The sequence below is a fragment of the Benincasa hispida genome, chromosome 12, assembly GCF_027475165.1.
Source record: "Benincasa hispida cultivar pf3 chromosome 12, pf3_genome.v1.1, whole genome shotgun sequence".
NCBI lineage: Eukaryota > Viridiplantae > Streptophyta > Magnoliopsida > Cucurbitales > Cucurbitaceae > Benincasa > Benincasa hispida.
Window position 1 is genome coordinate 48278257 of NC_143489.1, and position 21578 is coordinate 48299834.

At 37.8% G+C, this 21578-nt stretch overlaps 1 long non-coding RNA gene across 2 annotated transcripts in view; it reads right to left on the reverse strand.

Annotated features, from left to right (window-relative positions):
• The window catches only part of LOC150032035 (uncharacterized), a 170057-nt gene extending 155893 nt beyond the window's left edge, over nucleotides 1–14164 (reverse strand). Inside the window, exons 1-2 of one of the 2 annotated variants that reach the window (XR_016525477.1) lie at nucleotides 13752–14164; nucleotides 13400–13501 (exon numbers count right to left, since the gene is read on the reverse strand). This is a non-coding gene — a long non-coding RNA (uncharacterized LOC150032035). The remainder of the gene's footprint in view (nucleotides 1–13399; nucleotides 13502–13751) is intronic. The other variant, XR_016525479.1, reaches the window with a different exon arrangement.
• Between the last annotated feature and the right edge of the window lie 7414 nt (nucleotides 14165–21578).

Sequence of the window (21578 nt, forward strand, 5' to 3'; positions counted from 1 at the left end):
CTTTGTGGCTAGCGATACCAGTCTTAGTGAGATTGCCTTCTCCATACTGTTTGCTTATGCTAGATTCTCTCAAGTCTTAAGCTCAAAAGTCCTCGCCGTTGAATCTGGGGATCCAAAACTCCACCGTGACCCCTAATTCAGGCAACCTCCAATCGAGCATGATTTTTTTTATTGACTCTGAACTAATTTCAGCAAGAATCGGAGTTCCACAATAAAATAAACAGTATTCAGTTCGAGTAACCCGTGATTTTATCAGATTTCAACTGATTAGTAGAAAAAAAATCCCATCGAACTTAGCTATATAAATACTGGCAGGACGCATGCTCTTCTTCATCTTGTAGTGTGATTTCCTTCATTCTTACATCCTTTCCATCATTTGTCAATCAGACTTGGATTGCAATAGAAAGCTGTAAGTGAGAAGAAGGGAGAAAGAAGGAAGGATGGTGAATTAGGGCTTCCTTTTTTTTTCTTTTTTTTTTTTTTTGCTCTCTTTTTATTATTATTATTATTATTATTATTTTACTAACTTGCCCCCCTACTATTTTTTTGTAGGAGTTACGGTGCAACTAAAGGAGTACAACAAAATAAGTTTTTTTTTTTTTTAATCTCATCGACCCGTCTTTGGTGCGCTTATGTATACTGATCGTCATGGAAGGGGCCCCGCAAAGGCTTACAACTCTCCCATTCGATCACCCTAGGTGGATCCTGAAAAGGTCTACTTTGTAGCACCGTTCGTACATTCTGATCGTCACGGGAGAGGCCCTGCAAAGACTTACAACTCTCCCATTCGATCACCCTAGGTGGATCCGGAAAGATCTGTAGCACCGTTCGTACATCCTGATCATCATGGGAGGGGCTCCGCAAAGACTTACAACTCTCCCATTCGATCACCCTAGGGAGGATCTCGGAAAGGCCTACCTTGTAGCACCGCTCGTGTATCCTGATCATCATGGGAAGGGGCCCCGCAAAGGCATACAACTCTCCCATTCGATTACCCTAGGGAGGATCCTCGAAAGGTTTGCCTTGTTATGTTACTCCTTGATCAAAATTTGAAGATAAGGAAAATATGCCATTGAGTATTTGAAGATGAGGCGGATATGCCATCAAACTTTGAAGATGAGAAGAATGTGCCATCAAGATTTTGAATGGAGTTAGGTTGGCTAGAGTCGATCTCGCGTACAAGGCGGAGCTAGACGGATCGGAGTTGTCCTCGCATATGAGGTGGAGCCGGATGGACTAAAGTCATCCTCGCATATGAGGTAGAGCTAGACAAACCATACTTGATCTTGCATATGAGGTAGAACCACACCCACATTTTTGGAGAGGAAGTGAAGCTACACAAATTTTGGAGAAGAGGTGAAGTTGTACTAATATTTTGGAGAGGAAACCAAACCGCACCACAACTTTGAAGATCTTGAAGTCGCGTCATCAGTTTGGCGATGAAACGAAGCCACGCCACGACTTGGAGATGAAGCGAAGCCGCGTTATTTGTTTGGAGATGAAATGAAGCCACGCCACGACTTTGAAGATGAAGTGAAGCCGCGTCATTAGTTTGGAGATGAAACGAAGCCACGCCACGACTTTGAAGATGAAGTGAAGCCACGTCATTAGTTTGGAGATAAAGCGAAGCTGCATCATGATTTTGTAGACCGAGTCATTGAAGATGAAGCCGAGCCATGCACACCGACCTTGAACTTAAAGATGGAGCGGAGTCATGCACACCGACCTTTAACTTGAAGATGGAAATGGGGCCATGCATGCCAATCTTGAACTTAAAGATGGAGAGGCATCAACGAAACCTTTGAACTTAAAGATGGAGAAGTATTGATGATACATTTGAACTTTAATATGGAGAAGCATCGACGAACTTGAGTTTGACAAAGCATCGACAAATTCTTTGCATTTGAGTTTGATGAAGCATGAAGCTTTGGCAGTAGGCTTGACTTTGTGACTTTGAGCATGAAGATGAAGCATCGATGGAGCCACTAAACTTGAAGATGGAGGAGCGTATAAGTTTACTTTTAAAGAAGAAGCGAAGCGCATTCCACGTGTGTGCCTTTTATTTACTGTGTTGGCTCCTTACGTGGGATGAACATCTTCAACCCATTGTGTTGCCCTCAATAGGGATGAACATCTTCAATCTGAAGTGTCATTCTTTGATGGGGATGATCAACATTAATCTTGTAGTATTAGGTGGTTGTGGTACCTCTTTGATGGTCTAAACTTAAATTTCTTTAAGTTTCCTTCGTACCTTTAAAGAAAGGGATCGAATCATGACGTAGTTCAAGTTTTTTTTTTTTTTAACTGGACTGAACTTGAAGTTTCTTTCGCACATACCCTTCTTATAGGGATCAAGTCATAATGTAGTTCAAAGAGATTTTTTTTCCTTTTTATGTACGATTGAACTTAAATTTCTTTAAGTTGCCTACTCTGTATAATGAAAAGGATCAAGTCGTAACGTAGTTCATACAATTTTTTTTTTGGGTCGTTCACATTTTAAGCTCATGCTGGCTGGGAGCATCATGCTGTTTAGGTTATTGCGATGAGGAGCTTTTTCATTTAAACTTCAGAAGCTCTTATTTCATCATGGTTTTGATTATCCTCTTCATTTGTAGGATTCATCAATACGATGAGTTTTGGCATCACTATCAAGAAACCTTCTGTACTTATGTCAACAAAAAAAATTTCCTCTTCATGCGTGAAGGGACACGACTGTGAATCTTTTCGTCGTTGTTTTCTTCATGGAATGACATTGGCTTCAAGATTTTCATCCTTCCTTTACGTTGATCGCTTGTTGTCTTGAGATGATCAAAAGCAGATGCTAGACATCTTTCTTTCATGTGGATATACTTAGCCTTTTAAAGGCTGAAGTTTGAGCAGAAGTAGTCGTTGGACATTGGTCTTCTTCTCCTATCGTGCCCATACTCGATCTTTGAAAGACCGAAGATCGAGCACATGAAGGCTTAATACGATTGAAGACAGAAGTTCTTGGCTTCATTTCTTCTGAGTCTTTGACTTCTTCGGTAGTCACATGATTGTTGTCGACTTCCACTATGCAGACAGTGTGACATGCAATAACTTCTAATACTTTCTCTGGATGATTATTGAGAAAGCTTCTTGGGAGAAATTCTACCGAACTTGCCGGCCGTCGGAAATGAGGGAAGTGGGTCTTTCCTCAGTTTGTGGTTCAAAAAGTCCTTCGTAGGTTGGCGATACTTAGCTTCATATCGTGAGCGCGGGTCGCTAATTCTTCAAAGGTACGGGGTAGAGGAGTTCCCAGTGCATACCCTGCGTGCACATTTCCACAGTAGACAACTCGGTGAATCGATATTTGCAATCCAGACTCAGAGCTCTCCATCGATTGATGTAGTCGACGACTGGTTCCCCTTTCTGTTGTTTGGAGTTTGTCAGCTCCATCATGCTGACGGTGCGTCTGGTGCTGTAGAAGTGATTCAAGAATTCTCTTTCAAGTTGCTCCCAGCTGTCAATCACCTCAGGCTCTAAGTCTGTGTACTAGTCAAAAGCGTTCCCTTTGAGGGTTCTGACGAACTGTTTGACCAGTAGATCTCCTCTTGTTCCCGCATTTTTGCATGTTTTACGAAGTGGGCGATGTGTTGCTTTGGGTTTCCCTTTCCGTCGAATTGTTAGAACTTTGGAGGTTGATATCCAGCTGGTATTCTCAGGTTGTCGATTCTCTTGGTGTATGGCTTGGAGTACATAAAGGAGGTTTGCAACGGTCCTTCGTACTGAGCTCTTATGAGTTGTTGAACTGATAGGGAGGCAAAATTGTGGTGGCTGACTTTCCTGCAAGACAGTCTTTCCTTTGTCATTGGCTTTTGTAGCATGGGATTGACTTGATTCAGCAGTATCTCGATCCTGTATCTGATCTCTTAACGTAGCGATTTCATTATCTCGCTCCTCTACAGCCTTCATTAGGAGATTTATCTTTACCTTCAACTCTGCTATGGTCGACTTAGTCGTTACGTCAGTCATCATGACAGAGTCATCAAAATGTGAATCTTTCTCTAATAGATCAGTAACAGAAGCATAGTTTCAAAATTCCATCAGCTGGCCATAGATTTCCTCCATGATGACAGAGCAAGTAAGTGTTGCTTGCGACGGTAAATTTGGATGTAACTTTCTTTGGTGCCATCTGTAGATTTCTTGACTCGGATGACGAGAGAGAGATGAGAGGTAGAAAGGTCCCACTAGGCGTGCCAAAGTTCACACGAGGTTTCCTAAGAAACGTGTTTCGTGGAGTTGAACTTAAGTTTGTGATGTTGGAGTTGATTTGATGCGATGTGGTTCGATCAGTACTTGATCCTCTGATTCTCTCTCGGTTGGGTGGATGCGCTTGACTTGAAGAAGGAAAGTACCAAACGTTCTTGTAGAAGAAGTCTTGAAAGCTTGGAGTAGAAGTCTTGGAAGAGTATTTATGTCTTCTTGTCTTCTGCCTTATAGGAGTGCAGCTTCAGGAGTCTTGGAAGCTTGAAGTAGAAGTCTTGGAAGAGTATTTGTGTCTTCAAAGGTCTTCTGCCTTATTCGTGCAGCTTCAAGAGTCTTGGGAGTTCTCGTTTGTTAGTGAATTCTCTCTGGGTCTTCTGAGTGTAGAAAAATGTTGCCCCTACAAATGAAGAGAGCTTCTCTATTTATAGAGTTCTCAAGTGGGCTTCGTGGGCTTGGTTGGTCCATGGGTCTGACCCTTGGGCCCAATTAATTTGTTTTGGGTCTGATCTGGAATTTGGGTCCAATTCAACCTTTTTTATAGTTTGGAATTTAAGCCCAAATAGTATTATCAAATTGGACCAATTTAATCTCATCTGATTCATCCGCGTGACGTCATCGAAACTTGCCTTCAGTTTAATTTGGGATGTGTCAAAAATTGGACCCAACGTCAATGATTTAGAAATTCTTCGTTAATTTTGCATACGACGTGGTGACTGTGATTGGTCCAAAATTTCTCATTCAACAAATGCCCCTTTTCGATATTTATGCATGTATGGGTGGATGAATTTCGAAAAGAATGTAATTTGAGATCAAGGTATGATTTTTTTTTACTCTGTTAATTTGATGCCATCATGATCAAAATATGAGAATTTAGCTCAAAATTTTTATTTGAAATCTTGTTCGTTTGACACACAAGCCAAGTAAACTTTAATTTGAACTTTTATAATGTTACACTTTAATTGAAAATTTAATTTAATTCGAATTCTGAATAGAATTTGGGGTGAAATTGAATCTTGATCAATTTTGGTTTAAGATAAAAATTTTGGATATGTTCAATTTTACTTGGAAATGAGTATAGAAACTAAGGCTGATTTAAATTTGAGATAAAATTTGGAATATAACCAAATTTTGACTCGGCATTTTATTCATAACTCAATATCAAGGTTAACCATTCGAATATTCATAAAATTTGGGATATGGACAAATTTTAATTTTGGACGGATTTGACATTTATCTCACCCGATTTGGCTGGCTCGTTGGAGAGAGCGAGATTTTGAGTGAGAAAGTGGGAGAGAACAAGATTTTAGAAGAGAGCGAGATTGTGGGAGAGAGCGACATTGGAGAGAGCGAGATCATGGGAGAGAGCGAGACCAGCGAGAGCATTTCGAGCAAGAGTGGAGAGAGCGAGATTTTAGGAGAGAACAAGATTTTAGGAGAGAGCGACATTCGAGAGAGCGAGATTGTGGGAGAGAGCGACACTGGAGAGTGCAAGATCGTGCGAGATTCTCCTTTTTTTTTATTATTATTATTATTAATTTTTTTCTTTTTTTTTTATCTCAGGCAGCCATCTGCTTTGTGGTTAGCGATACCAGCCTTAGCGAGATTTCCTTCTCCATACTATTTGTTTATGCCAGATTCTCTCAAGTCTTAAGCTCAAAACTCCTCGCCGTTGAATCTGGGGATCCAAAACTCCACCGTGACCCCTAATTCAGGCAACCTCCAATCAAGCATGATCTTTTTTTGTTGACTCTTAACTAATTTCAGCAAGAATCGGAGTTCCACAACAAAATAAACAGTATTCAGTTCGAGTAACCCCTGATTTTATCAGATTTCAACTAATTAGTAGAAAAAAAATCCCATCAAACTTAGGTATACTTGCAGGATGCATGATCTTCTTCATCTTGTACTGTGATCTCCTTCGTTCTCACGTCCTTTCCATCCTTTGTCAATCAGACTTGGATTGCAATAGGACTAAGTGAGGAGAAGGGAGAAAGAAGGAAGGATAGGGAATTAGGGCTCATTTTTTTTTTTTTTGCTCTATTTTTTTTTATTAATTTTTTTTTACTAACTTGCCCCTCTATTATTTTTTTGTAGGAGTTACGGTGCAACTAAAGGAGTACAACAAAACAAGTTGTTTTTTTTTTTAATCTCATCGACCCGACTTTGATGCGCTCGTGTATCTTGATCGTCATGGGAGGGGCTCCTCAAAGGCTTATAACACTCCCATTCAATCACCCTAGGTGGATCCCAAAAAAGTCTACTTTGTAGCACCGTTCGTACATCCTGATCGTCATGGAAGGGACCCTGCAAAGGCTTACAACTCTCCCATTCGATCACCCTAGGGAGGATCTCGAAAAGGTCTAACTTGTAGTGTCGCTCGTGTATCCTGATCGTCATGGGAGGGGCCTCGCAAAGGCTTATAACTCTCCCATTCGATCACCCAAGGTCTACCTTGTAGTGCCGCTCGTGTATCCTGTTCGTCATGGAAAGGGGCCCTGCCTGCATACAACTCTCCCATTCGATCACCCTAGTGAGGATCCTCGAAAGGTTTGCCTTGTTATGTATCCTTGATCAAAATTTGAAGATAAGGGAAATATTCCATTGAGTATTTGAAGATGAGACGGATATGCCATCAAACCTTGAAGATGAGAAGAATGTGCCATCAAGATTTTGAACGGGAGTTGGCTAGAGTCGATCTCACGTACAAGGGCCAGACGAATCGGAGTTGTCCTCGCATATGAGGTCTGAATGGACTAGAGTCGTCCTCCATATGAGGTAGAGCTAGACAAACCAAAATTGATCTCACATATGAGGTGAAGTTGTACTGATTTTGGAGAGGAAACAAACCCGCACCATGACTTTGAAGATGGAGCGAAGTCGTGTCATTAGTTTGGAGATGAAACGAAGCCACGCCACGACTTGGAGATGAAGCGAAGCTGCATCATTAGTTTAGAGATGAAATGAAGCCACGCCACGACTTTGAAGATGAAGTGAAGCCTTTTCATTAGTTTGGAGATGAAACGAAGCCACACCACGACTTTGAAGATGAAGTGAAGCCGCGTCATTAGTTTGGAGATGAAGCGAACTGCGTCATGATTTTGTTGACCGAGTCATTGAAGATGGAGCTGAGCCATGCACACTGATCTTGAACTTGAAGATGGAGTGGAGTCATGCATATCGACCTTTAACTTGAAGATTTAGTGAGGCCATGCATGCCAATCTTGAACTTAAAAATGGAGAGGCATCAACGAAGCCTTTGTACTTAAAGATGGAGAAGTATTGATGAAGCCTCTGAACTTAAATATGGAGAAGCATCGACCTTCACACTTGAGTTTGACAAAACATCGAAAAATTCTTCGCATTTGAGTTTGATGAAGCATGAAGCTTTGGCTGGCTTGACATTGTGACTTTGAGCATAAAGATGAAGCATCGATGGAGCCTCTAAAACTTGAAGATGGAGAAACGTATAAGTTTACTTTTAAAGAGGAGGCGAAGCGCATTCCACGTGTGTACCTTTTATTTACTGTGTTGGCTTCTTACGAGGGATGAACACCCATTGTGTTGCCCCCAATAGGGATGAACATCTTCAATTTGAATGTCATTCTTTGACAGGGATGATCAACATCAATCCTGTAGTATTATACTTAGGTGGTTGTGGTACCTCTTCTGATGGACCAAACTTAAATTTATTAAGTTTTCTTCGTACCTTTAAAGAAAGGGATCGAATCATGACGTAGTTTTTTTTTTTTTTAACTGGACTGAACTTGAAGTTTCATTCAAGCTGCACATATATTTCTTAATGATAGGGATCAAGTCATAATGTAGTTCGAAGAGAATGTTTTTTCCTTTTTATGCGCGACTGAACTTAAATTTCTTTAAGTTGCCTACGTACCCTGTAGAAAGGGATCAAGTCGTAACGTAGTTCATACAATTTCTTTTTTGGGGTCCGTTCATATTTTAAGCTCATGCGGGTTAGAAGCATCATGCAGTTTAGGCTCTTGCGATGAGGAGCTTTTATTTAAACTTCAGAAGCTTTTATTTCGAGGTTTTGATTATCCTCTTCATTTGTAGGATTCGTCAATACGATGAGTTTTGGTTTCACTATCAAGAAACCTTTTGTACTTATGTCAACAAAATATTTCCTCTTCATGCGTGAAAGGACACGACTGTGAATCTTTTCGTCGTTGTTTTCTTCATGGAATGATGTTGGCTTTAAGATTTTCATCCTTCCTTTACGTTGATCGCTAGTCTTGAGACGATCGAAAGCAGATGCTGGAGGTTGGTCTTTCTTTGATATGGATATACTTAGCCTTTTGAAGGTTGAAGTTTGAGCAGAAGTAGTCGTTGGACATTGGTCATTTCCCACCGTGGCCATACTCGATCTTTGAAAGACTAAAGATCGAGCAGTTGAAGGCTTAATACGATCGAAGACTTGTTCTTTGCTTCATTTCTTCTGAGTCTTTGACTTCTTCAGCAGTCACATGATTGTTGTCGACTTGATGCCGATAGTGTGACATGCAATAACTTCTGATACTTTCTCTGGATGATTATTGAGAAAGCTTCTTGGGAGAAATTCTACCAAAGTTGCCAGCCGTGGGAATTGAAGGAAGTGGGTCTTTCCTCGGTTCATGGTTCAGAAAGTCCCTCATAGATTGGCGATACTTAGCTCCATGTCGTGAGCGTGGGTCGCTAATTCTTCAAAGGTACGGGGTTTAATCCCTTGTAGGATATAGAGGAGTTCCCGGTGCATACCCTGCGTGCACATTTCCACATCATACAACTCGGTGAATCGATCTTTGCAATCCAGACTCAGAACAATCCATCGATTGATGTAGTCGACGACTGGTTCTCCTTTCCGTTGTTTGGAGTTTGTCAGCTCCATCATGCTGATGGTGCATCTGGTGCTGTAGAAGCGATTCAAGAATTCTCTTTCAAGTTGCTCCCAGCTGTCAATCACCTCAGGCTCTAAGTCTGTGTACTAGTCAAAAGTGTTCCCTTTGAGGGTTCTGACGAAATGTTTGACCAATAGATCTCCTCCTGTTCTCGCATTTTCGCATGTTTCTATGAAGTGGGCAATGTGTTGCTTTCGGTTGCCCTTTCCGTCGAATTGTTGGAACTTTGGAGGTTGATACCCAGTTGACATTCTCAAGTTGTCGATTCTCTTGGTGTATGGCTTAGTACATAAAGGAGGTTTGCAACGGTCCTTCGTACTGAACTCTTATGGAATTTGTGATCATATCCTGGAGCTGTTGAACTGACAGGGAGGCAATAGAGGTAGATTGTGGTGGCTGACTTTCCTGCAAGACAGTCTTTCCTTTATGGGCTTTTGTAGTGAGGATTGACTTGATTCAGCAGTATCTCGAGCATGTATCTGATTTCTTAAAGTAGCGATTTCATGATCTCGCTCCTCCATTAAGAGATATATCTTTACCTCCATCTCTGCCATGGTCGACTTAGTCATTACGTCAGTCACATTGACAGACACTACATCAAAATGTGATTCCTTCTTTGATAGATCAGTAACAAAAGCATAGTTTTCAAACAAGGGATTTTCTCTAATGACTATTCCGCCTTTAGGAAATTCCATCAGTTGGCCCCAGATTTCCTCCGTGATGACAGAGCTTATGTAAGTGTTGCTTGCGACAGTGGTAGCTTTGGATGCAACTTTCTTTGATGCCATCTGTAGGTTTCTTGACTCGGATGATGAGAGAGAGATGAGAGGTAGAAAGGTCTCACTGGGCGTGCCAAAGTCATACGAGATCTCCGGAGAAACGTGTTTCGTGGAGTTGAACTTAAGTTGGTGTAGTTGGAGTTGATTTGATGTGATGTGGTTCGATCATTACTTGATCAGATTCTCTCTCGGTGTGGTAGATGCGCGACTTGAAGAAGGAATGCACCAAACGTTCTTGTAGAAGAAGTCTTGGAAGCTTGGAGTAGAAGTCTTGGAAGAGTATGTCTTCAAAGGTCAAAAAGCCTTCCTGTGTAGCTTCGGGAGTCTTGGAAGCTTGAAGTAGAAGTCTTGTTGTATTTTTTTCTTCAAAGGTCAAGCCGTAGAGTGCAGCTTCAGGAGTCTTGGAAGCTTGAAGTAGAACTCACAGAAATGGAAAAGGGTAAGACTGTTCACCCTTGTATAGTCACACAAAAAAGAATAAAGGTAGAACTATAAAAACAAGCAAATAAAATAGAAAAAACAGAAAGTGAAATTTAGAAAATACAAAAATAATAACATAAAGAATACAAAAAATGGAACTAATTAAAGAATGTCACGTTATAAGACAACAGAAGAAGAGAGAAATTGAAAAAATCATTGTAGAAACAACAAACAACCAAAAGAATGTCACGAAAAATTTACGAGGAAATTACCATTCGGACAAAAAAAGTATTAAAAAATTATACTTCTAGTGCCAAAGAAATTTAATTCAATACTACTTTAAAAGAAGAAAAAAATCTACAAAAAATAACAATAAAGTGAAACTAGAACATCACACATATAAAAATCTACAAATTAGAACAGTCCACATCTGAATCAAATAAAATATAAAAGTGAAACTAGAAGAGAAAAATTATAATTAGAAAATAATATAAAAAACTAATGATGGACACTAGAAGAGAAAAATGATAATTATTTGAACAATCTATAATTCAAACAATATTGATAATAGTAGAACTAAAATAAAGTCCCATAAAAGAAACATAATATAAAAATATGATGTGCAACAATGCACTGTATTAAATAACTAACAAAGCAATATAACAAATAAAAATATTATGCACAAAGTAAAACTAAAGCAATATACCAAAGAAATATATTATAAAAATATGATGTGCTTGCACAAATTTAACTAACGAAACAATATCCCAACTAATAATACACAGAGTAAACTAAAATAGAAGAGGGAGTGACGAATTAAAAATTAGAACCAAAAAATGATAAAACTAAGAGAAATATAGTACTTCAAAAAAATAATATTTTGCAAAAAAACTAACAAAAATCAACAAATAATAGTCAAGAAATACATATGCTTATAAATGAATTATTTTGAAGAGAAAGAATGATAGCTCATTCATAGTTAAATAAACAAACAAGTGTACCAAATTCATGTCACTCACACAAAAGAGAAGTGTGCATACAAAACTATATAAATACAACCATGCTAAAAGAAAAATAAATACTATATTTGATATAAATGAAACAAAATATAATAATCTATTTAAACAACTAAATGAGTAATCATCCATAATTGGTCTAAATTTCATAAAGATTTCTATATGGATTAGAACAATCCATATAGAAAAAATATACCAAACACAATCCATAATAGAGAACAAAACATAATTAAACTAGAAGAATATGTCACACAACAGAGAAAGTAATTTTTTTCAACCAATGCGTAAAATAATATATATATATATATATATACACCAAAAATAATAAAATAGAGAATAAAGAAAGTGAAAAATTTTGAGCAAACCATATAATGCCCAAACAATAGAACCCAATACTTCAATTGAATCAAAAGAGGGAAGAGAAAGAGTGAAAAAAATTAAACTATCCATGCCAAACAAAATAAATAGTTATTTCACCTTGGGTCCGAAAGAAATATATATAAAATATCTTTTGTAAAAAATACTAAACGAAAAGAATAAAAATGTACAAAGAGTAATAAAATAGAAAAGAATAATGTGAAACTGGATGAGGATATTTGAAGAGTGCGCACCCCACCAAATTATGGTAAAAAGCAAATAAAATAAAACAAAAACGACAACGCAACCTAGACTAAGGGTGAAAAAAAATTAAAACCTTATCCATTAATGGAAAGACATGTCTAAAGATAAATAAATTCTACATTTATCCAACACATAAGAATCTATTTCTAAAAATGTCCAAATGAATAAATAAAAACGTATCAAAAAATAAATAACAATACAAAAACTGATACTCAAGATGACACATATTGTTAGAAAAAAAACCATCCATAGTGCAAAATGCAATTATGCCAAAAGAAAAAATGACAAATGGTTACCAAAGAAGTACAAAAAAATATAATAATATTAAAATGAATAAAAAAAAATATAATAATATTAAAATGAATACGAAAAGAAAGATGAAAAATATAATTGAACCATTCATAGTGCAAATGACCACTATGACAATACAAATAAATGCTACATCCAAAGAAATACAATATAATCAAATAAGTAAAAGAGGAAAGTACCAAAAATAATAAAACACACAAAAAGTAATACATTGTCAATAGACTTACAATAATATGTAACATTAAACACAAAAGTAACAAATCAACTAAAGGTACTTTTTGAACCCTTAGCATACAACCCAAAATATTAAAAACTAAAAGACAAAAAGAGATCATAGAAGAGGGGGAAATTGAAACAATCCAGTAATAACATTTGAAATAATAATGTTGAAATTTACTAGTGGAACCGGACCAAATAAAGCTAGAAGAATAAAAACAAGAAAATAAAATAGAGAACAAAAAGTGAAATTTAGAAAATACCAAAAATTAATAAAATAAAAAATACAAAAATGGAACTAATTAGAGAATGTCACATTATGAGATAACAGAGAAATCGAATCCATAGTAGAAATAATGTAACAAACAAACAAAAGAATGTCACGAGTTAAAACAATTAAACCATCCATGCAAAAAATATTAAATAAATTATACTTAGTCCCAAAGAAATTTAATTCAATATTCTACTTTAAAAGAAGAAAAAAAAATCTACCAAGAATAACAATAAGGTGAAACTAGAACATCACGCATATAATTAACAATCCACATCTGAATCAAATAAAATATAAAAGTGAAACTATAATAAATTAGAACAATCTAAAAAGTCACATATTAAAAAAAAATGAATGAGAGAATGTAACCAAATATAATTAACAACAAACCACATCTGAATCAAATAAAAGTGAACTATAATAATAAACAACAATCTAAAAAGTCACATATTAAAAAAAAATGAAAGAGAGAATGTAATAGGAAAAACCTAATTAAATCCCTCTTTCCAGGGATGTCGATATGAATTTAACATACTCTATATATAATTAGAATAATAATCACGATTAATTAAGCAAGAAAAGGCTTGGTGCAATAATTAAGGTTAATTAATTAAAATTGAAGACAATAAACAAAGGTAAATTACTTACCACCGGATGCGTAGGAATGAATGTTCCTCAATTTGTTGTGCATAATTTTGGGATTTCATCGCCTCATTTTGGTTGAAGATTGATTAGAGAATTAATTAGAACCTAATAATGAAGAAGAAGAAAATTAATGAAGAGATCAAATAATTTTAATTACACACCATCCATAGATCAAATGAAAGAAGAGAAAAATAGAGTTCCATAGATCAAACGGTCAACTCAATTATAAACCCTAATCCATAATTATTAACAAAAATAAGAACATAATTCAAGCAATTAGTATTTTAATTAGAAGAAGAAGAAGAGGAAAAAGAAATTTGAATTTGAATTTTGAAAAGTAATTAATTAGTTTTACCTTGTGCCTGGGGAGATGAAACGAAGCCACACCACGACTTGGAGATGAAGCGAAGCTGCGTCATTAGTTTAGAGATGAAATGAAGCCACGCCACAACTTTTGAAGATGAAGTGAAGCCGCGTCATTAGTTTGGAGATGAAACGAAGCCACGCCACGACTTTGAAGATGAAGTGAAGCCACGTCATTAGTTTGGAGATGAAGCGAAGCTGCGTCATGATTTTGTAGACCTCATTGAAGATGGAGTCGAGCCATGCACACTGACCTTGAACTTGAAGATGGAGCGGAGTCATGCACATTGATCTTTAACTTGAAGATTTAGTGAGGCCATGCATGCCAATCTTGAACTTAAAGATGGAGAGGCTGATACGAAGCCTTTGAACTTAAAGATGGAGAAGTATTGATGAAGCCTTTGAACATAAATATGGATAAGCATCGATGAGACCTTCACACTTGAGTTTGACAAAACATCGACAAATTCTTCGCATTTGAGTTTGATTCAGCATGAAGGGCTGGCTTGACTTAAGACTTTTAGCATGAAGATGAAGCATTGATGGAGCCTCTAAAACTTGAAGATGGAGAAGTGTATAATTTTACTTTTAAAGAGGAAGCGAAGCGCATTCCACGTGTGTGCCTTTTATTTACTGTGTTGGCTCCTTACGAGGGATGAACACCCATTGTATTGCCCCCAATAGGGATGAACATCTTCAATTTGAATGTCATTCTTTGACGGGGATGATCAACATCAATCTTGTAGTATTATACTTAGGTGGTTGTGGTACCTCTTCTGATGAACCAAACTTAAATTTCTTAAGTTTTCTTCATAACTTTAAAGAAAGGGATCGAATCATGGCGTAGTTCAAGTCTTTTTTTTTTTTTTTTAACTGGACTGAACTTGAAGTTTCTTTCAAGCTACACATTCATTTCTTAATGATAGGGATCAAGTCATAATGTAGTTCGAAGGAATTTTTTTCCTTTTTATGTGCGACTGAACTTAAATTTCTTTAAGTTGCCTACGTACCCTGTAGAAAGGAATCAAGTCGTAACGTAGTTCATACAATTTTTTTTTTGGGTCCGTTCATATTTTAAGCTCATGCGGGTTAGAAGCATCATACAGTTTAGGCTCTTGCGATGAGGAGCTTTTATTTAAACTTCAGAAGCTCTTATTTCGAGGTTTTGATTATTCTCTTCATTTGTAGGATTCATCAATACAATGAGTTTTGGCTTCATTATCAAGAAACCTTCTGTACTTATGTCAACAAAAAATTTCCTCTTCATGCGTGAAGGGACACGGCTGTGAATCTTTTCGTCGTTGTTTTCTTCATGGAATGATGTTGGCTTTAAGATTTTCATCCTTCCTTTACGTTGATCGCTAGTCTTGAGACGATCGAAAGCTGATGCTGGAGGTTGATCTTTCTTTGATGTGAATATACTTAGCCTTTTGAAGGCTGAAGTTCGAGCAGAAGTAGTCGTTGGACATTGGTCTTCTTTTCCTATCGTGGCCATACTCGATCTTTGAAAGACTAAAGATAGAGCAGTTGACGGCTTAATACGATCGAAGACTTGTTCTTTGCTTCATTTCTTCTAAATCTTTGACTTCTTCGGCAGTCACATGATTGTTGTCGATTTCCACTATGCCAACAGTGTGACATGCAATAACTTCTTATACTTTCTCTGCATGATTAATGAGAAAGCTTCTTGGGAGAAATTCTACCGAAGTTGCCGGCCGTCGGAATTGAAGGAAGTGGGTATTTCCCCGGTTCGTGGTTCAGAAAGTCCCTAAGGTTGGCAATACTTAGGTCCATGTCGTGAGCGTGGGTCGCTAATTCTTCAAAGGTACGGGGTTTAATCCCTTGTAGGATATAGAGGAGTTCCCAGTGCATACCCTGCGTGCATATTTCCATAGCAGACAACTCGGTGAATCAATCTTTGCAATCCAGACACAGAGCTCACCATCGATTGATGTAGTCGACGACCGGTTCCCCTTTCCGTTGTTTGGAGTTTGTCATCTCCATCATGCTGACGGTGCGTCTGGTGCTGTAGAAGAGATTCAAGAATTCTCTTTCAAGTTGCTCCCAGCTGTCAATCACCTCAGGCTCTAAGTCTGTGTACCAGTCAAAAGCGTTCCCTTTGAGGGTTCTGACGAACTGTTTGACCAATAGGTCTCCTCTTGTTCCCGCATTTTCGCACGTTTCTACGAAGTGGGCAATGTGTTGCTTTGGGTTGCCCTTTCCATCGAATTGTTGGAACTTTGGAGGTTGATACCCAGCTGGCATTCTCAGGTTGTCGATTCTCTTGGTGTATGGCTTAGTACATAAAGGAGGTTCGCAACGGTCCTTCGTACTGAGCACTTATGAAATTTGTGATCATATCCTGGAGCTGTTGAACTGACAGAGAGGCAACAGAGGTAGATTATGGTGGCTGACTTTTCTGCAAGACAGACTTTCCTTTGTGGGCTTTTGTAGCTGGGAATTGACTTGATTCAGCAGTATCTCGAGCATGTATCTGATTTCTTAAAGCATCGATTTCATGATCTCGCTCCTCCATTAAGAGATTTATCTTTACCTCAGATCAGTCATTACGTCAGTCATCATGACAAACACTACATAAAAATGTGATTCCTTCTCTGATAGATCAGTAACAGAAGCATAGTTTTCAAACAAGGGATTTTCTCTGATGACGATTCCGCCTTTAGGAAATTCCATCAGTTGGCCCCAGATTTCCTCCGTTATGACAGAGCTTATGTAAGTGTTGCTTGCGACGGTGGTAGCTTTGGATGCAATTTTCTTTGATGCCATCTGTAGGTTTCTTGACTCGGATGATGAGAGAGAGATGAGAGGTAGAAAGGTCTCACTGGGCGTGCCAAAGTCATACGAGATCTCCGGAGAAACGTGTTTCGTGGAGTTGAACTTAAGTTGGTGTAGTTGGAGTTGATTTGATGCGATGTGGTTCAATCATTACTTGATCAGATTCTCTCTCGGTTTGGTAGATGCGCGACTTGAAGAAGGAATGCACCAAACGTTCTTGTAGAAGAAGTCTTGGAAGCTTGGAGTAGAAGTCTTGGAAGAGTATGTCTTCAAAGGTCAAAAAGCCTTCATGTGTAGCTTCGGGAGTCTTGGAAGCTTGAAGTAGAAGTCTTGTTGTATTTTTGTCTTCAAAGGTCAAGCCTTAGAGTGCACTTCAGGAGTCTTGGAAGCTTGAAGTAGAAGTCTTAGAAGAGTATTTGTATCTTCAAAGGTCAAGTCTAGGATACAGCTTCAGAACTCTTGGAAGCTTGAAGTAGAAGCCTTGGAAGAGTATTTGTGTCTGAGTCTTCTGCCTTGTAGGAGTGCAACTTCAGGAGTCTTGGGAGTCCTCGCTTGTTAGTGAATTCTCTCTGGGTCTTCTCATCTGACCCAAAGTCAATGATTTTAGAAATTCGTCGTTAATTTAGCACATGATAATGTGTAAAATGAAGCACAAAACTAACAAATCAATTAATAAATTTAAAAAGGTGAAACTAAAAAGGAAAAGAGAGAGTGATAAAAATTTGGACAATCCATAATTAAAAAAAAAAAAAAATCACAGAAAAGGAAAAGGGTAAGACTGTTCACCCTTGTGTAGTCACACAAAAAAGAATAAAGCTAGAACTATAAAAACAAGCAAATAAAATAGAAAAAACAAAAAGTGAAATTTATAAAATACAAAAAATAATAACATAAAGACTACAAAAACTGGAGCCGAGCCATGCACACTGACCTTGAACTTGAAGATGGAGTGGAGTCATGCACATCGATCTTTAACTTGAAGATTTAGTGAGGCCATGCATGCCAATCATGAACTTAAAGATGGAGAGGTTGATACGAAGCCTTTGAACTTAAAGATGGAGAAGTATTGATGAAGCCTTTGAACTTAAATATCGAGAAACATCGACGAGATCTTCACACTTGAGTTTGACAAAACATCGACAAATTCTTCGCATTTGAGTTTGATTCAGCATGAAGGGCTGGCTTGACTTAAGACTTTGAGCATGAAGATGAAGCATTGATGGAGCCTCTAAAACTTGAAGATGGAGAAGTGTATAAGTTTACTTTTAAAGAGGAAGCGAAGCGCATTCCACGTGTGTGCCTTTTATTCACTGTGTTGGCTCCTTATGAGGGATGAACACCCATTGTGTTACCTCCAATAGGGATGAACATCTTCAATTTGAATGTCATTCTTTGACAAGGATGATCAACATCAATCTTGTAGTATTATACTTAGGTGGTTGTGGTACGTGCCTCTTCTGATGGACGAAACTTAATTTTCTTAAGTTTTCTTCGTAACTTTAAAGAAAGGGATCGAATCATGACGTAGTTCATGTTTTTTTTTTTTTTTAACTGGTCTGAACTTGAAGTTTCTTTCAAGCTACACATTCATTTCTTAATGATAGGGATCAAGTCATAATGTAGTTCGAAGGAATTTTTTTCCTTTTTATGTGCGATTGAACTTAAATTTCTTTAAGTTTCCTACGTACCCTGTATAATGAAAGGGATCAAGTCGTAACGTAGTTCATACAATTTTTTTTTTTTTTGGGTCCATTCACATTTTAAGCTCATGTGGGTTAGAAGCATCATGTAGTTTAGGCTCTTGCGATGAGGAGCTTTTATTTAAACTTCAGAAGCTCTTATTTCGAGGTTTTGATTATCCTCTTCATTTGTAGGATTTGTCAATACGATGAGTTTTGGCTTCACTATCAAGAAACCTTTTGTACTTATGTGAACAAAAAATTTCCTCTTCATGCGTGAAGGGACACGACTGTGAATCTTTTCGTCGTCGTTTTTTTCATGGAATGATGTTGGCTTTAAGATTTTCATCCTTCCTTTACGTTGATCGCTAGTCTTGAGACGATCGAAAGCAGATGCTAGAGGTTGATCTTTCTTTGATTTGCATATACTTAGCCTTTTGATGGCTGAAGTTCGAGCAGAAGTAGTCATTGGACATTGGTCTTATGTTCCTACCGTGGCCATACTCGATCTTTGAAAGACTAAAGATCGAGCAGTTGAAGGCTTAATACGATCGAAGACTTGTTCTTTGCTTCATTTCTTCTGAATCTTTGACTTCTTCGACAGTCACATGATTGTTGTCGACTTTCACTATGCTGACAGTGTGACATGTAATAACTTCTGATAATTTCTCTAGATGATTATTGAGAATGCTTCTTGGGAGAAATTCTACCGAAGTTTTCGGCCGTCGGAATTGAAGGAAGTGGATTTTTCCTCGGTTCGTGGTTCAGAAAGTCCCTCGTAGGTTGATGATACTTAGCTCCATGTCGTGAGCGCGGGTCGCTAATTCTTCAAAGGTACGGGGTTTAATCCCTTGTAGGATATAGAGGAGTTCCCGGTGCATACCCTGCATGCACATTTCCACATCATACAACTCGGTGAATCGATCTTTGCAATCCAGACTCAGAACAATCCATCGATTGATGTAGTCGACGACTGGTTCTCCTTTCCGTTGTATGGAGTTTGTCAGCTCCATCATACTGACGGTGCGTCTGGTGCTGTAAAAGCGATTCAAGAATTCTCTTTCAAGTTGCTCCCAACTGTCAATCACCTCAGGCTCTAAGTCTATGTACCAGTCAAAAGCATTCCCTTTGAGGGTTCTGACGAAATGTTTGACCAATAGATCTCCTCTTGTTCGCGCATTTTCGCATGTTTCTATGAAGTGGGCAATGTGTTGCTTTGGGTTGCCCTTTCCATCGAATTGTTGGAACTTTTGATGTTGATACCCAGTTGGCATTCTCAGGTTGTCGATTCTATTGGTGTATGGCTCAGTACATAAAGCAGGTTTGCAACGGTCAGTCGTACTGAGCTCTTATGGAATTTGTGATCATATCCTGGAGCTGTTGAACTGACAGGGAGGCAACAGAGGTAGATTGTGGTGGCTGACTTTCTTGCAAGACAGTTTTTCCTTTAAGGCTTTTGTAGCTGGGAATTGACTTGATTCAGCAGTATCTCGAGCATATATCTGGTTTCTTAAAGCATCGATTTCATGATCTCGCTCTTTCATTAAGAGATTTATCTTTACCTCAGATCTGCCATGGTCGACTCAGTCATTACGTCAGTCATCATGACAAACACTACATCACAATGTGATTCCTTCTCTGATAGATCAGTAACAGAAGCATAGTTTTCAAACAAGGGATTTTCTCTAATGACGATTCCGCCTTTAGGAAATTCCATCAGTTGGCCCCAGATTTCCTCCGTGATGACAGAGCTTATGTAAGTGTTGCTTGCGACGGTGGTAGCTTTGGATGCAACTTTCTTTGATGCCATCTGTACGTTTCTTGACTCGTATGACGAGAGAGAGATGGGAGGTAGAAAGGTCTCACTTCGCGTGCCAAAGTCATACAAGAACTCCGGAGAAACGTGTTTCGTGGAGTTGAACTTAAGTTGGTGTAGTTGGAGTTGATTTGATGCGATGTGGTTCGTTCATTACTTGATCAGATTCTCTCTCGGTTTGGTATATGCGCGACTTGAAGAAGGAATGCACCAAACGTTCTTGTAGAAGAAGTCTTGGAAGCTTGGAGTAGAAGTCTTGGAAGAATATGTCTTCAAAGGTCAAAAAGCCTTCCTGTGTAGCTTCGGGAGTCTTGGAAGCTTGAAGTAGAAGTCTTAGAAGAGTATTTGTATTTTTAAAGGTCAAGTCTAGGATACAGCTTCAGGACTCTTAGAAGCTTGAAGTAGAAGCCTTGGAAGAGTATTTGTGTCTGAGTCTTCTGCCTTATAGGAGTACAACTTCAGGAGTCTTGGGAGTCCTCGCTTGTTAATGAATTCTCTCTGGGTCTTCTCATCTGACCCAAAGTCAATGATTTTAGAAATTCGTCGTTAATTTAGAAAACGACGTGGTGACTTGTAATCGGTTCAAAATTTCTCATTCAACAGCTACATCCCAAAGATATAAAGTTTAATCAAATAAGTAAAAGAAGAAAGTACCAAAAATAATCAAACATATAAAAAGAACATGATAATGTGTAAAATGAAGCACAAAACTAACAAATCAATTAATAAATTTAAAAAGGTGAAACTAATAAGGAAAAGAGAGAGTGATAAAAATTTGGACAATCCATAATTAAAAAAAAAAACTCACGGAAAAGGAAAAGGGTAAGACTGTTCACCCTTGTGTCCCTAAATTAACTAAGATCCTTACGAAGGCAATTTACTTAGTTAATTGCATTACATACAAGGTGTTGGAATATAAAGAACACATGCAATAACAGAAGCGAAGATCAATCACATTCTATTTACATAAAAAACAAGAATAAGTATGCACAAAGGGTTATAAATTACAACCTTCGTAGAATCCATTGCAATCTTCCTCTCTCGAGCTCGATCAACACCACCAATGATAAATCCTCACTATTCTCTGGTTGAAGAACATGGTTGTGGGACCGTTTTGTTAGTGAACTAAAAGGAATTTCACTCTAGTAAAGTGGAGAGTAAAGAGATTTTGGTGGAAAAGTAAAGTCAGAGTAAAAAAAGCATTAGTTCTTACAAAATTCAAAAACCAAACTCTTTATAGACAAATTAGATGCAAAATCCTATCTTGCATGTATTCCACCTCAAACTCCACTAGCATGTAATCTTTAGGTGTCAAGCTTTGGAAGTGCCACTTCAAAGTCCACTTAGTTAGTGGGAAAATCCAACAATTGGATTTTTCCACTAACTAATTTAGAAAATAAACAAATTAATTTTTATGAAAAAAACATTTTCATAATTTAGAAAATATTTTAAAAAATAAATTTAATATCACATATTAAATTGTTTTTGACATCTAGCTTTGATTAATCATATTAATCAAGTTTAAAAA